The following is a 17,585-nucleotide window of genomic DNA, read 5'->3' as shown; positions in this document are numbered from 1 at the left end:
AGTTAAAGCTAGTGTGGGATTCCAGATTTGCACAAATGTAGCCTTAGCAAATTCAATGAGTAGAACTGGTCTTTCTGTGTTAGTCACTTTCCATGCAGAGCTGGAGTAGTTTATTTATTTATTTATCTATTTATTTATTTAGTCTGCAAACGATTCATTTCTCCCAACAGGGAGGTGGGGGTCGCTGGAGGCAGGGCGGGCAGAATACTGCAGGCGGTGGGGCCTGGCGCAGTGGCATTGGGGTGGCGTGGCCCTCAGGTGACGGTAGAGCCGTTCTAGCCCATATTGGCTGAATTTATGTCGTAGTATTGGATGTAGATCCTTTTGGGCTGACACGCAGGTACTCGGCCAGCCGGCCGTACAGCAGCTTGCTGAAGGAGCGGTCTGAGCATCTCGGATCTTGCTGATGCTATGCAGGTTGCAGGGCGCGCACGGCGCTCAAGCCGCCGAAGGCCATGATCTGGCCCGGACCACACGCACCGTGATGGACCGTGCTGGCTTGCCTATGGCCTGCACCAGCTGCTGGGTGAACTCGCAGAGGAACTCATCCAGCACGGAGGCGCGGGGCACGTGGGTGTCCACCGCCACCATTGGCATGATGGCAGAGGAACGATGGGTCTGGCCCACAGGAACCAAGCGACACGCTGGCCACACGCACGCACGGCCGCAGCCCTGAAACCTGAGCTACGCAACCGCCGCCAGGTACCGTCCTCCATGCTGGCTGCGGCCCCCGGAATAGTTTAAAAATTCCTCCTCCTTTCTAGCATTTCGCAATATATATGTGTATCAAATTGTCACATCGTACACCTTAGACTTAGATAGGTTATATGTCTATAATATCTCAATAAAGCTGGAAAAAATTTAAAAAGACAAAAAAAATTCTTCCTTTTGCAAGTTTTGCAAATGTGCTCAAAGGAGGTACACTAGTGCTTCTTTTCAAAATGCTGACAGTTATTTTTATGATATGTTTTAAAATAAAATTACATGCACATGGTAAAAAAAATTAATATTTTTTAGACCCTAAAGAGAGCTTGTTTATGTAGGTTATAGATCTATCAATATTTACTGTATTGGAAATCAAAACTGAAAATATCTAAAAATATTTATTAATTCATTTAAAATAACAATAAACACATTAACATAAATAACTTATTTTATTAAAATAACTATTTTCCAAAACAAAAAATAATTTAGAGATGTTTTATATTTTTGAAAATCTCTTTAATGTCTGCCTTAATACAAGACAGCTGGGTGCTCATATTTACTTCTGCATTATGATATGGTTGTAGTTGTATGTGTGGTTGTTTTGGTTGAAGTATATGAAGAAAATCCAATCTTATGGAGATATGTAGCTGGATAAAGGAGGATTTCCCAGACTCTTTGAAAGGGTCGTCAGGTGTCCCCGGAGTCCTCAGACCACACTTGGAGAACCGATGTGCTGGACATACATAGTAAAATATTTACAAAGGTAATGTTAAGGATGCCTGCAATTTGCATTAAATACTCCAAAACATATATATACACACACGCCGATTCTCATTATATGTGGTAGTTATGTTCAATAAAGTCATCACAAGCAGTGAATTAGCAAATACTGAGCCATTGCTGCTAGTGGAAATACAAGGTGACGTTCCTGCAAGCGCCTGGTCACAGTCCTGTCAACCACTCAATATATAACCTTGTTTCACTTGTGTTTCTGTTTAAAGACACCTTATTTTATATTTCTTAAAATAATGAATTATATGCAGTATTTTTTTTTACAATAAAACACTAGCTGAGTAGGGTTTAACATGTTCCTGACCCTGGGTAACATGACCTTAAATTTCTTTGCTGCTCAGCCTCACAACAATGTTGTCCACTACACTTTTTAAAATTTGGTTGTCAACTCATGAATCCAAAAATTAAGCTGCTTTTTCATCTTCTCCACAGCTTCATCACACACAATAGATGCTACTTTAGTGCTTTCTGGAGCGACATCACATATAGATCAGCAAATTTCCTCTTCCTTTTTCTGGAGATACTGTGTTGTTGATTCAACAAATTGAACTCACAGCTACCAGCACTATAACTCATGCCTGAATGGAGCTTATCTAATGCATGCATTTTCTCTGTAAGGCACATCACAGCCTTCTTGCAGTGTTCAGCTACTGAACTCTGTTCACTCCCTAAATTCATTGAGTGATATGGCATCTCAATTCTTTCTTTTCCACCTCCAAATTTTTCCACTATCTTAAGTGATTTTAAGTTTCACATTTTTAGTCATCCAACACACCAGCTTCTCATTCCCTTAATCATCTTATCTCCAATGACCTTCTTCCATGATCATACCTTGAACTTGGCGATCACCTAGAATTCTTTCCCCCTGAAACAATGACCGTTGCTACCTTCTCTCCGGTTCATTCTCACTCTTATTCCCACTGCACCTTTAGCCTTATCAAGACCTCCTTATCCCTCCACTTTTCTCCCAGCATGGCTTCCCATCTCCTTGTTTAGTCTACAACTTATAATCAATCCCTTAAACCTCCATGACCAATATTCTCATCAAATCTTGCCCCCAAGACATCAGCTTTGATTCCACCTAAAGATTGTCTTCTCTATCTTATGCCATTGCTTCTAAGCACTTATAAAGAAAATATCATAGGTGTGATGATGGATGCCATCCCATTTTTGTTGTTTTCAACCTAATAACACTGCCTAGAAAACCTCCCACAAAACTTTACTCAGTTCCTGCTTTCCTTTCTCACAATAGCTCTTCTAAATCTTCATCACTATCCTCAAGCCTGACACCTATTCCTATTCCCAACATTCTTAGTAGACAGAATCAGCTCTTAGTTAACAGAGGAAAAACAGAATTAAAGGGGTGACTTCTAGTCACTTCCTGGTCTGGGTTAAATGAATGAGCCAGAGAAGGTGCCTCAGTCAATCAATTCTTAGGAGATCCATTACTGTCCAACTAACCTTCATATATTCTCTCAGGTCCAGTACACGGGAAAGCTTGACGTTTTTAAGGATCCAGAGAAGGGAATACACCTCCTATTTCAGAGGCTGAAGTGTCCCACTACCCTTGTGTCCAAGATCAGCCCCTCCACTGGAGTTTTGGATCTCATCCCTTCCCTTCTCAAAAATCTCATGAATCAGTCATCTCTCTCTTCTACATCTTCAACCTTCATTTTCTCCTAGCTCTTTTCCCATCAGCATATGAACATTCTCAAGTCTCTACCATTTTTTTAAAAAATCCTCCCTAAATCTTATGAGACCTTGCAGCTTCCATCTGATCTTTCCCTTTCCAAGCTTATTGGAAGAATAGCATGCATTTACAGTCTCCATTACTTCAATGCCCATGTTCCAGCTATACACTGCTATGTAATAAACCACACCAAAACCTGGTGCTGAAAACAACAGCAATTTTATTATACTCATGAGTATGTGGGTCAGAAATTTGGGCAAGGCTGCCTGGACAATTCTTCTGTCCCACGTGGCATCTACTGGAGTCATTCAGTGGTATCTAGCTGGTGGCTAGGTTGATCTAGAGGGTCCAAGATGGTTTCCTTCATGCCTGGCACCTTGGTGGGGATATCTGGAACGCTGGGCACAGCTTGGGTGCTCTCTGTCTCCATGTCATCTCAGAATCTCTCCATGTGCTCTCTCTAGGAGGTTGATTAGACTTCTTTGCTCAGGGCTCCAAAAGACCATGGCAAAAGTTGCAAGGCTTCTTATGACCTACCCTTGGAAGTTAAGCAGCATTATTTCCCTGCATTCTGTCAGTTAAACTTACTTATATGGCCCACAAGATTCAAGAACAGGGGACTACACAGGGTCATGATTACTGGGAATGGTTAATAGAAGCCACAAGTTAAAGTCTACCATGACCATGCACTCCTCAAACCACTGCAATCTGGTGCCACTCCACTGAAATTGCAATCTCTGAGGTACAGACCTCCTAGTTGTTAAAGCCAACACAGGCTTTTCAGTACTTGCTTTGCTTGCTTTTTCTGCTGAATTGGACCCTATTGACCACTAACTCCTTTGTGTGACTCTCTTCCCCTGGCTTCTGTATACCACCTTTCCTGGTTTGCCTTTCATTTTTAGGGCTGTTTCTCAGTCTCCTAAAGTGACTCATTTCCTATGCTCTCCCCTTAACGATCGGGCTTTGTTATCAGTTCTCTTCTCACTCTGCACATGCTACCTGGTTATATCATCTGCATCTATGGCCTCATCTATCACTTATCTACTGGTGATTCCTCAATATACATCCCCATCCCAGATCTCTCTCCAGTCCTCCAGGCTCACATGTTCTCATCTGACTGGCTGTCCCACAGGTATCTCAAACATGGCCAAAGCTGAATTCATCTTCTCCCTTAAACTTGCTCTCTTTCTTATATTCTCTAGCCTATACTGACCATCCTTCCAGATGTCTAGGCAGAAACTTGGAGATCATCCTTAACTTTACCCTCTCTCTAATTCCCCCTCGTACAGTATGTCCCCATCCCCCATCATCCAACTTGCTAAAAAGCTTTTCAGGGGCCGGCCTGGTGGCGCAGCGGTTAAGTTCGCACGTTCCACTTCGGCAGCCTGGGGTTCACTAGTTTGGATCCCAGGTGCAGACATGGCACCGCTTGTCAAGCCATGCTGTGGTAGGCGTCCCACACATAAAGTAGAGGAGGATGGGCATGGATGTTAGATCAGGGCCAGTCTTCCTCAGCAAAAAGAGGAGGATTGGCAGGAGATGTTAGCTCAGGGCTAATCTTCCTATTAAAAAAAAAACAAAAGCTTTTCAATTTATCCACTCTTCTCCATCTCAGACACTAGGTCTGGCAGAGGACTGGGTAGGGGTCTTGGCCTGTCATTCTGATCTATAAATTGTACAGAAATTACTGTTTACTGCAATAAACTCATTATTATTATTATTTTTTTAAAGCAGAGGTGACCAGGAGATATCAGGATGGGGCATATTTAAAGAGTGAAGCTCCTCCTGGGAAGAGACACTCAGGTTGGTGGCAGTGGGATTCTGTCTCTCCAGAGTGAAGTGATTTCAGCTCATGGGAAAGCCAGAGTGGCGGCTTCTCATCTTCTTACACCTCCAAACCTGTCATCCTGAAACATCTTCACATTTAGTTTCTATGGTTATAAAAACTACCTTTATCAAGCCACATCATCAGGAGCTAACATCTGGATCCTGGGTACAATATCTTACTATCCCACTAGAACATTCTTACTACATTGGCCACAGCTTATATAACAGTGACCAGACAGGTTCTGGCTTCCAGTAAGTGACCAAGTAGCTTCTATCAAAGCCACCTTCCTTCAGATATAAAAACAATACACTCTGGACAAAATACTAAAAAACAACTACCTGAAAGTACTGAGACAAGCAACCCAGAGCAGGCAGAAACTGAAAGCGAATCTATACATAGAATTTAGGACTTCACCTGTCAGGATCTCCCCATTCTAGGATTTTGCGCCCCTACGTTCCAGCTGCTGAAGCCCTGAATTGTGTCCTCTGCTAAAGATTCAGTTTTACCCACTCAGCAGGTCACTGATTGGGGCCTGCCCTGTGACTAAAAGCCTTAAAAAATGAGAATCTCACCTAGTTCCAGTCTTATCTTTTAAGTGTAGATTCTGTCCAAATCTCTGGCCAACCTCTGAACCACACTTGCATGGGGCAGTCTCCAAACAGCTCAGATAAAGTCAAAAGAACTGAGCAGAAATTTCAGCTGCTGATTACTGAAGGGGAGACTGAGTATGGAATTTGAATAAAGAAACTACCTGCTAAAACGAACAAATCAATACTCTTCTGAGGGACATAAGGTCCTACAATGTCCCTACAATGTCCAGGAGACAAATCAAAATGACTGGACATATTGGAAACAGAAAAATGTAACCCATGCTAAAGAAAAAAGACAGTCAAAGAAAACTGGCCCCAAGACGATTTACCTATCGGAATTAGCAGACAAGAGTTTTTAAGCAACTATTATAACCATGTCTAGGGACACAGAGGAAAATATGCTCACAATGAATAGTGACCAGTTGTCTTCCATCCAGGAAAAGATGACCAGCCTGTAGATATGGGCAACTGATTTAAGGTCTAGAAGAGACATGGTAAGCCCAGCCAGGAGCTACAGTATTCACTGACATTGCCTTAGCTCAGATTCTCATTGTTTCTCACGTAGACTGTTAAAATGGTCTCATAAATTGTCTCCCTGCTTCTGGTTGCTATTTACTATGACCCCCTCACCCCACAGACCCTAAACACATCTACATTGATTCCCAAATTAACTTTTAGAACACAGCTTTAACCAGGACTTTATTGATTGCAAGTAACAGAAACAAAACTTTAACTTGAGCAAAAGAGGGAATTTTTTGGAAGTCTCACATAATTATAGGAAGGGCAAGGATGTAGGTGAGCCTCAGGGACAAATAAGACCAAAGACTTGAACACCAACAGGAATCTACTGCTCATCCTGCATGCTGACTGCATTCTCTAAGGCAAGCTTCCTCCCTGGGGCTATAAAATGGCCACCAACAATTCCTGGCCACACATCTCCCAGCTGTGCCACAAAAGTAGGACACAATATTTTCCCCCATCTAAGTTAGAAAAAAAATTAAAGAGAGGGATTCTGATTGTTCTGATCTAGATCACATGTCCACCTATGAACGACTCAAACCAACTGTGGCTAGGGAAACAGGGTACTATGATTGGAAGTCCCTACTAGAACTGCATGGCTGGACAGGAGAGGAGCAGCACCTCCAAAAGGCAGAGGGTTTTGTTTCCAAAGGAAAAGAAAGGTGCTGGGCAAATATTGACCTAACAGGTTTCCTGTACTCTCTACCTTAATTGGTTGCAACCCCATCCTCCGTGCAGTCACCCATGGCAGAGTCCTGGAATTTCTCATGCAGTAGAAAGTGCTAGTTGTCTCCAATATGTGTTCTCCCCTTCCCTCCACCCAGCATTTTGCTGCCTGGAACATGAAGGTGATGGGTGGAGCTCTATCTTGTACCATGAGGACAAGTGTCACACTGTGAAGATGACAGGATATTAAACCCTTCAGAGTTTAACATGAAAGAGAAATGAATTTCTACCCTGTTTAACCCACCGTTATTTTGGATGTCTGATAACTCACAGCTGAACTTAATCCTAAGTGACACCCTCCCACTCCCCACATCTAATCAAGGCAAAACAATCTAGAAGTTAAGAAGGGGCAGGCAGCGAATCAGGTTAGAATGGGTAAGAGCCACCACCTGGGCTTGAATCTAGGCTCTCTCATGTACTAGCTCTGTGATCCTTAGCAAATTGCTTTCTCTCTCTGTACCTCAGCTTCCTCGTGCATAAAATGAGGTTAACAATATTATCTGCCCCGTAGGTTTGTCGTGAGAATTACATGAGATAATTCACAAAGCACTGAGAATAGTGCCATAATAAGTGCTCAGTGAGTGTTAACTACCGTTTTCACTGCCTGCCAGTTTTACCTACTAAAGATCTTGGAAGAGAGTCCCTTCTTCTACAGCCCAAGTGCCATTTTATTCCATTCCAGTGAGCCTTGCCTCCAGTCCCACTCCTCCACAGCATCCTCCACGCTGCCTCAGCCTGACCTTTCTAGAACATCCCGATCTGACCAGGTCACTCCTGTTTGAAACCCCTCAATGGCTCCCCATTATCTACAGAACTAAAGCCTTAACTTCTTAGCCTGGTGACCAAGGCCCTTTTGCATGAGGGCCCAACTGGCCTTTGTGGGCTCACCTCCTGCCACTCCTCTACCATCAACCACACCCTGGCCACACTGAACTATTCTCTATCACCATCTCCTTACCTGCCTCAAAAGCGTCAACCACTCCCACTGCCTCCCTCCTGAACTCTTTCCTCCCTTAGCTGCTGTGGCACCACACACTCCTGGTTTTCTTCCAATCTCCCTGGCTGTTTCTTTTCCATCTTTCTTATGGGCTTCTCACTCTCCAGCCCTTCAGTAAGTGTCAGGGCTCCCCAGGGTAACCTCCTTAGCTGACTCCCTGTTTCACTACAGGTCCTCTCCCTGACTGATGGCATCCATTGTCAGGCTTTTGAGTTTCACCTGCACACTGTGACTCCCAGATCTTCACTCCTGACCTCTCGCCTGAGCTCTGGTCTCACACATCCTGATGGATAGTGCGTCCTGAAGGTGATACAGACACCTCAACCTCAACATGTCCAAAAAGAAACTCATCTTCCCTGCCCCAAACTTGCTTCTCCTCTTTACTCTGAATCTATTGGTGGTACCACCATCATTCAAGCCAGAAACCTGGAACTCTCACTCATTCTTCACATCTAAGAAATTACCAAACCCTGCCAAATTCATGTCCTCAGTAACTCTCCAATCTGTCGTCTCCTCTCCATACTCACTGCCATTGCCCTAGTCTGGCTCTCATCCTCTCTAGTACGGACTCGGTAATGGTGCCCTCTCTGTGTCCAGTCTGTCATGCCTTCAATTCAACTGGCGACCTGAGTTACCTACCTACAGTGAAAACCGTATCATGCTGCTGCCCTGCTTGAAACTCTTCACTGGTTCCCACTGACCAGCCAGACAAAATCACTCCTTTCCCCATAGTTATTAAATACCTACTATGTACAAGGAACTATGCTAGGTACTAGGAATACAATGTTGACCATGAAATGGCCCCTGCCTTTTAAGGAATTTGCCAACTATCTAGGGAGACAGATATATAACCACATACTAATAACACAATGTGATAAGTCCTGTGATAGATATATTCACAGAGCATTACAGGAGCACAAGATTGAGCTCCTTGAGGTCAGGGACTTGTGTCTTCCTAAACTTTATATCCCTAACAACTGGCACCAGGTCTGATTCAACAGAGAATTGCTTTTGAATACAAAACAGATGGTCTTCTCTGATCCTCAGTTTCCCCCAGTGTAAAAAGGTTCACAGTTTACATGTCAAATGAATGCAATCCATGGACCTTGTTTGAATCCTGATTTAAATAAACCAAATGCAATTTTTAAAATGAGACAAGCAGGTAAATTTAAACACTGGCTAGAGATTTGATAATGTTAACGTGTCATTGCTTGGTTTTTTCAGCATTATAATGGTACTGTGGTGTGTTCAAAAGTCCTTATCTTTTAGAGTTATGTAAGAAAGTTTTTAAAAATAAAATGATGCAATGAAATATTGTCTAGGATTTGCCAGAAAATAATCTAGTGCTGTTGGGTGGGGGGTATAGCTGATACAAGACTGGCTATGCCTATGTTAACTACTGAAGCCGGGTGATGGATAAAATAAATGACAAAATTAATCTCTCACAGTTTTGTGGCAATTCAATGAAATGATTATATAAAATTTCTGATATAGTGCCTACTGTCTCAAAAAATGTTAGCTTTGCTTCTCCCCTCACCCCTTTAACTCCATCCACAGGGGCACAGCAGGGGAAACAGCACACCAGTGGTGTGGGAATTAGAAGCCCAACATCTGAAGAACTGGAAACATACCGGGCATCATCTCTCTCCTCTGCCCAGTAAAGACAGAGAGGCTACAGGGCTGGCAGCCTCCCAAGCAGCCTCGGGTAGGAATGGCAGTGCTTCGGGACCAGCGGGACAAAGGGAAAGAAATCTCGGCTTGAACTTTTGTAGGGAGGAGAGAGAAACTGCCTCAGACAGAAACATCAACTCTTGGCTGGAAAGTCTTGTCCTCAGCTGCTTGCATCCCTCTGCAATACTGCCACCTGGTGGCTTCCTAGTATCACTTTATTTAGTTCTCGGATGCAGTTTGTTCTCATAGTTCTGCCTGCACTGTGAACATTCTAGAAGGGAACAGTCCCTCTCAACAAAATGTCCCCTGAACTGCTCAGAGTTGAGCATATCATTTCGCATCCCTCACATCCCACAAAGTTCCTTGTACACAAGCTCTGTTATGGTACCTGTCACTGTATGAGAATCGCTTACCTGTGAGCATTCATTCATTCACCCAACAAACTTATTTCATAAGTGCCATGTCTAGGACAGGCACCAAGTTAGGCATGGGAGACACAACAGTGAACAAAGCTAGTTGAGCATATAAACAGAGAATTAAGCGAATAAAGAGAGAATTAAATTAGCCACTTTCCCAACCACTATAAAAGTAATTATAATATTTAACATTTGTTGAGCACTTAATATATGCCACGAACTTGTCTAAGTCCTTTATATATACATCTATTAACTCTTTTAACTCTTCCAACAGCTCTGTGGGGTAGGTAATATTATTATCTTCATGTTACAGATGAAGCAACAGAAGCACAGAAAGGTTAGGTAGATTCCCCAAGGTCACACAGCTAGGAAAAGCAAGAGCTCACATTCAAGCCTGGCCTGGTCCAGAGCCCATGCTCTAGTTAAGAAACAGGGGCCGGCCTGGTGGCGCAGCAGTTAAGTTCGCACGTTCCGCTTCTCAGCGGCCCAGGGTTCGCCAGTTCGGATCCCGGGTGCGGACATGGCACCGCTTGGTAAAAGCTATGCTGTGGTAGGCGTCCCACGTATAAAGTAGAGGAAGATGGGCATGGATGTTAGCTCAGGGCCAGTCTTCCTCAGCAAAAAGAGGAGGATTGGCAGTAGTTAGCTCAGGGCTAATCTTCCTCAAAAAAAAAAAAAAAGGAAAGGAAACACTACTACTAATACTACTGCACACCCACTCTGCTCCAGTGCCTGTCTGATGATTGAATAAATAAAAACCTTGGACCTCTGAAACCCCAGGAAAGAAACACCCAGGTAGTAGAATCTTCTGGTAGGAGGCTAAGCTGGTCCAGAATCCCATCACTCTGAATCTCACCTAGCTCCTGGGGATTCTCCCTGCTCGATCTTTGCCTCTATTTCAGCTCTGCTCCCTCCACCCATGAAGTGAGCGCTCCTTTTAATGTTCCGTCTCAAATATAAACAAAAAACACTCCTTATGATTCCTCCTAACATGATGGAAACATGCTGGCAGTTTCAAGAAGATGCTGCCAAATTCTAAAGGTGAACAGAACAGAAATAAGCAAAGCAATTGCAGGAAGCATTCAAAAACAGTTTCAATTCTGACCACACCCACAGTCTCTAGGCTCTGTGCGTTTGGTATATGGATTTGTGGCTGGACTCATAGATCAAAAATATGGCTGCCTTTTGGAGAGCACTTACTCTGTGCAAGGCATTGTGCTTTGCACTGTTGGTGCATTATCTCATTTAATCTTCTCACCAAACCTGTGAGGCAGGAAGGTATTCTCACTTCACAGATAAAGATCATAGGGTCACAGAGGTTAAGTAGATTGTCCAGGGTCATACAGCTAATAAGCATATAAGCAGAAAATCTGGAATTTGAACTTAAGTCGTCTGACATCAGAACCTGGGTTGTTGACCACTATGGTATATTGCCTCCCTCCTTATTTTTTTGATCATTGCCTAGTCTCTGGCTTTCTCACAGGGATAAACCTGGGATTTATTTTGCTGTGGTTCAGCGAGGGGAATTCGTTACAGATATCTCAGTTGGCTGCATGAAATTTAACTGCTTCCTACTTACCACCTATTTTCTTTAACTAACCAACTCACTCCCATTCTTGAGGGACCAGGTCAAATCCCATGCCTCCTGCAGGAAGACTTCCATGCTCTCTCCAGCTCACAACTCAGTGGTTCATTCAAAAAATGTTTGCTTCCCCTTTTTAATATTGTTCTCTCCCAAATTCCTTCTAAAGGAAAGGACTAAGTCTAATAAACTTTCTGGGGAACACAGTGAACAGTAAAGGGGAATTGGTGGTGCATCTCTGGAGAAGAAGTTTGGCTCAAACTTATCTCCAGGTTTTCAGGTGTCTATGAGCATAGAGAGAAATGGCCTAGTAGGGGCGAAAACAACATAATCTCACTGGCTTCCCACAGTTCTCACCTACTGGTCTGCTCACAAACAGAGCCCAGCCTCAGTCCAGGACAGACTTTGAGTCCAGAAGACACAGGAGAATGCCACCTTCAGCATTTTCTTTGCTAGTCCAAATCCTGCCCACTGCTAAGAAGTTCCGACCTAAATATCCACACACCAAGATTGTTACTTCATACGGAGATCAGATCGCACCCTAAATAGAATAACAATCTACGAGTAGGGGCTTTCAGAACAGAACAGTAAGAACCTCCGGAGATCCACTCCTCCAAAAGAGCAATGAGAACACTGGCAAACAGTGTTCAAATCAGCTTGTTCAGCACTCTGGAGATGATCCAAAAGCTTGCAACAGTCCGAGGAGCATTTATTCAAGAAAACAACTGAATCTTGCTAAGAACACTGATCTCTGGGGCCTTTTACCTTGCCCCATTCCCATCCCCCTCTCCCCTGCTCAGTGATAGGCCTGAGAAGCAGCAGCTTCACACCCGTGGTAAACTACGAAAACCAGCTGCCTAGTACTCACCTGAGGGGCCAGAACAGCTTGGAGCTCCTCAAAAACTCCCACCCCCAGAGCACTGTCACTATTTGATCTGTCAGCTCCCTGAAAAAGCCTCCTTTGCATGGCTTGTAGTTACTTGATACAACTCAGCAGAAAAAAGAGAGATAGTCGGAAAAGCCCTATCTACAGGGCATTTGCCAAACACAGTCAGTGGCGACTGTTTAACATCACAGCTGCCTAGGCCATGATGCCAGCTGAGGAAGACAAGAGACTGGCCAAAAAAGCCTATAGGGTGTGGAGCCCAGATTCTAACAAAGGCAGTCTTGCCCCAGAGTCTGTGCTCTTAATCTGGGCAAGCCCCCTTAACTCCTCCGATGGAGGGGTTCTTATAAACCAGGCGGCTTAGGACTAGACTGAGGCCAAAGTGGGTTTCTTACTCCCACTCCTTCTGCCCCAGATTTTAAATCTTAGAAACCGCATCTTCAGGCACCACAGACAACGGAGGGAACAATTTTCCTATATAAATGTGTTTAAATCACTTTGACCCTGGGGGTGGGAGTCAGGAAGAGGGAAGATTGGAGGAGAGCTAAGGAACGGGTATCTTCTTCACAACCAAATGAGCACAGGCAAGGGAAAAAAAGACCACCGCCAAGGGAGGAAGAATTCAGATTGGGGGTCAGGGGATTCCCTTAGTGAGGCTTGAGGTAGAAGTTACCAGGATGATGACCACAGGCCAGTGAGTACAGGGGCTAAGGGTAGTGGTTTTATCCATCCTATTTCTTGCTTTTTGGCCACATTCATGGGCTCAATTACCTGGGGTCAGCTCCACCGAGACAGCAAGGCCTCTGGGGAAACCCTAGACCCCAGCCACAGTGTGCCACTCTGATACTGGACACCAACGCCAATAAGAGGCAGCCACAGTAATGAGCTCTGCTTTTTCTTTTTTCTTTTTATTTTAATGAAATACTAACTTTCCCAACAAGGCTTTCATATAAAATTAAGACATTTCATGCCCAGAACATCACATTTTTCTTTTATCTGAACACTAATGCAAAAGTTCAGTGGGAGCTGCCTCACAGTCCTCAGAATTGCTACCAGGGAAAGACATGTGGTACAAGAAAGCAGTGGAAAAACACAAGCACAGAAAAAGCTGGGATTTCCTGGCTTTGTGTTTCTCCTTCCACGCATCGAGGCAGAGCATGAGAAAAGAACCTGTAATAAGTAAACAATACCCATGCCCCTAAAGGTTGTTATCATCCTTGCACATGAATGCCTATTTACACCATCGCTTATTATTTCAATAAATATTTATTGAGTACCTACTATCTGCCAGGCACAGTTCTAGGCACTGGGGATGCAGCAGTGAACAAATCGGATACAGTAGTCTCCCCTTATTTATGGTTTCGCTTTCCGTGGTTTCAGTTACCTGTGGTCAACTCCAGTCCGGAAGCTGATAATCCTCCTTCTGACATAGCGTCAGAAGGTCAACGGTAGCCCAACGCTACATCACAGTGCCTACAGCACTCACCTCACTTCATCTCATCACGTAGGCATTGTATCATGTCACATCATCACCAGAAGAAAGGTGAGTACAGTACAATATTTCAAGAGAGAGAGACTACATTCATATAACTTTTTATTACAGTATAATGTTATAACTGTTCTATTTTATTATTAGCTATTGTTGTAAACCTCTTACCGTGCCTAATTTATAAGTTAAATTTTATCATAGGTATGTATGTATAGGAAAAAACATAGTATATTTAGGGTTCGGTATATCCGCGGTTTCAGGCATCCACTGCGGGTCTTGGAACACATCCCCTGTGGATAAGGGGGAACTACTGTACAAAGTTTTGCCCTCATGAAGCACACTACTCCCTCCTGCTTTTCCTCCTCCCCCTTCCTCTCCTCTTCCTCCTTCATCTAGTGAAGAACATCAAGGTGTGAACTAGGAGACCTGGGTTCTGGTCCTAGCTCCGCCAGTAATAGATGTGTGATCTTCACCAGCATCTCCAGGCTCGGGAGCCCTCTACAGATCCTGATGATGAACAAAACACCTGTCTTGGAGCTGTGGGGAACCCCCAAATCAATCTAATACAGACACTGTTTTCCAGAGGCTCACAGACCAGTAGAAAGGCCATACATGTGCGCAGATAACTATAATGAAAAATTGAAGGTGACAGAAAATAGAAACAGGCAAAGATGATGAAGAGAACAGGAGATCTAGAAGGTTTCCAAACAAGTGGCACTTAAGTGTTGGATAAGATTCGTGTATATGCGAATGGACAGGAATACTTTTCATGGCAGAATGTACGAAGGGAATATGCAGATTCAGTAGTAGGAGAGGGATGACCAAGGTTCCTGTGGGGGCGCAGAGAGTAGTTGAGTGTGGTTGGAACACACTGAAAGAGTCAAACACAAAATTCACAGGAAATTTTACAACGAAACAAGAGACTGAGACATTTTGTACTTGGCCCATAACAATGAGGTCAGTTGGCGGTTGTAATCAACATTTATACCCAATATCTTTGATTGCTCACCGATTAAACAATTCCAATAGTTACACTACGACTTCTCTTCTAACTTACAGGTAGAATCACTTACCTAGCAAGAGCAACTCATGTATGTAAATTATAGGAACATATGGAGGCTTTAAAAGTGAACTGGATTCTGCCAGATTAAAAAACTGAAACTCCTATACATGTCATTGGAAATAATATTGTTTGTCTTCTCCTCTGACCTCATACAATGAGACAGAGGACAGCAGATGTCCCTTACCCTCTGGTTATTAAGTACTGTTACCAAAGAAGTATAAGAGCTAACAGTCTTCACAGACAGTTTCAGCATTAGCACTATCAGAGTAAACACCTGAAATGAGGTAAACTGAGGCAAGCCTTCATGTAACCACAGAAAATTAGAAATTATTTTTTATAAATAACTCAAGATAATTGACTGAAAATGATTAGTGGGATATCCTCAAAGGATTGTTACCATAGGCAACTGTAATATTAAATTTTGTTATTCATTTACTAGTTTGCCAGTGTTAATGTTAATATTACTACTTTTCCCTTAGGAAAAAAAGCCCGCACACTTCTGTTAGTTTTAAACAAGATGTTCAGTTAAAGGAATAATTAAATAGTTCAAGATCTTATTTTCAAAGGAGGTGGCATTATCTGCAGAAGTTTCATTTAGCACACTGGATAACTTCTCTTTCTACTCTTCCCTCTTCTGTTCACTTCTGTCCACTCTGGGGTCTCTGGGACCAAAGAGCCCAGCAGCAGCAGCAGCAAAGCTAAATGCCTTGTCACTGGCCTGTTTTCCCTCTACTGACTACTTGCCTTCCTTGCTCCTTTTACTGCATTCCTTTTGTGTTAACGAAACTTTCTACCTCTGTTTGGGTTACTATTGCTTTGTGATAAACCACTGATTGAGCTCAGTGGCATAAAACCATCATTTTATTTTGCTCTTGGATTTTGCAGTTCAGGAACTCAGCAGAGATGGCTTGTTTCTGCTCCATGATGTCTGGGGCCTCAGGTGGGGAAACTCAACTGGTGGCAGCTTTAATCATCTAGAGGTGTCTTTATTCACAGGTCTCCTGGTTGATGTTGGCTGTTAGCTGGAACCTCAGTTGGGGCTGCAGACCAGAGGACCTATAGATGGTCTCACTATGGGCCTGGGCTTTCTCAAAGCTTGGCAGCCTCAGGGTAGTCGGGCTTCTTACATGGCAGCTCAGGACTCTAAAGGTCAATGTGCCTGCAGATAAGGTAGCAGCTGCACTGCCTCTTATGGCCTAGCCTCGGAAGTCCCAGAGTCTCATTTCTCCCTATTCTATTGGTTAATACGATCAAAATCCACCCATATTTAAACAGAGGGGACATCAATCCTACTTCTCAATGAAAGGGTGGCAAGGACACATTATGGAAGAGAGTGTGGGATGGGAGATACTGCTGTGGCCATCTTTGAAAAATACAATCTTCTACATTCTCCCACCTACTACTCTTGCTTAAGTATACTCTGATCTGACTTGTTTTTAAGGAAAAACTACCTCAAGAGACTACTATTTTCACTGAGGCTCCTAAGCTCCATTAGAGGGTACTAGCTGCTTTCATCCACATCCAGTCTCCATTCCTTCCTGTTCAGCACATCTACCCACTTCTCTGTTATATATGGCTCCTGACAGAAAAGGATTTTGGTCTCCTACAGGCTGCTGGACCTGGCAGCGATCACTCTGAGAAGAAAAGCAGCCACTGACCTATGGGAGCTGGCCTGGCCCTCACAGGTAGGCCTTGGGGTTCTCCTGATGAACATAAACAATTTCACAGACCATCAACATCAGAAAAGGCCACCATGTGACCACAGTGTCCAAGACGAAAGCAAGACCACTGCATAATCCTGTCTGAAAAGGGACAAAACATGAACTTTAACCAAACCACAAAACGACCAAACATCCTCCTATCATAGCTAACAGCGAATGCTGCTACTTTACCAATTAGCCTCCTTCTAGTCTATCCTCCTAGGTAAGATTCATTAAGATATCCGAGCACAGAATTACTCCTATGCATATTCTGTTACTTCCTAACAGAATCCAATCCAGAGCAAAGCCTCACTTCTTTAAATCCACCCCCGAATCACCTAACACAAGTCCAAATCCAATAATAAATCCTTTCTAACACCCTCTGAGACACCCCACAAGTTCCCCATGGTGTACATTCTCCCTCGACACCCTGAGTAATCAATCCGACTTGTTCACCCACAGGTATGTCCCTGGTGGTCTTTGGCTAGAGGGCACTGACAACTCCTCTAAGGACCTTGAAATTAGAGAACACATTTCTGGCGAGGTCATTTCCAACCAGAACTCCAGCTTTCAGTCAGAATTTGGATTTGGCTCTTTTACAATGCAGTTTTGGAAGATAATTACATGAATTTTTTAGAGCTCCAAAAGCTATTAAAATGCCTCTATAGTTAAAAAGATATATATATTAATATGAGATTAAGTCCTCCAATTTTACTCATCACCGTACCAAGTGTAGAAAAGTTTTTGTGATAACAGAGGCAATAGCTTCCCTGTCCCCAACACAGTCATAGGACCTAAAGGCAACCTGGCTGCAGGCATACAGATGCTTATGCCTCTGCCTCTGCTGTGAGAAAAGCAATAGGTATGCACCCAGCAACTGGGTCATCAGTTCCAGATACCAGATTGTAGAATATATTTCTGCCTGCTCCTC

The 17,585-nt window shown here is 43.5% G+C and overlaps 1 pseudogene; it reads right to left on the bottom strand.

The window, feature by feature from the left end:
* Nucleotides 1-254: 254 nt before the first annotated feature.
* On the bottom strand, nucleotides 255-597 carry LOC124245429 (macrophage migration inhibitory factor-like; annotated as a pseudogene).
* Between the last annotated feature and the right edge of the window lie 16,988 nt (nucleotides 598-17,585).

Source organism: Equus quagga, chromosome 10, assembly GCF_021613505.1.
Source record: "Equus quagga isolate Etosha38 chromosome 10, UCLA_HA_Equagga_1.0, whole genome shotgun sequence".
NCBI lineage: Eukaryota > Metazoa > Chordata > Mammalia > Perissodactyla > Equidae > Equus > Equus quagga.
This window is presented reverse-complemented; position numbering and strand designations above follow the sequence as displayed.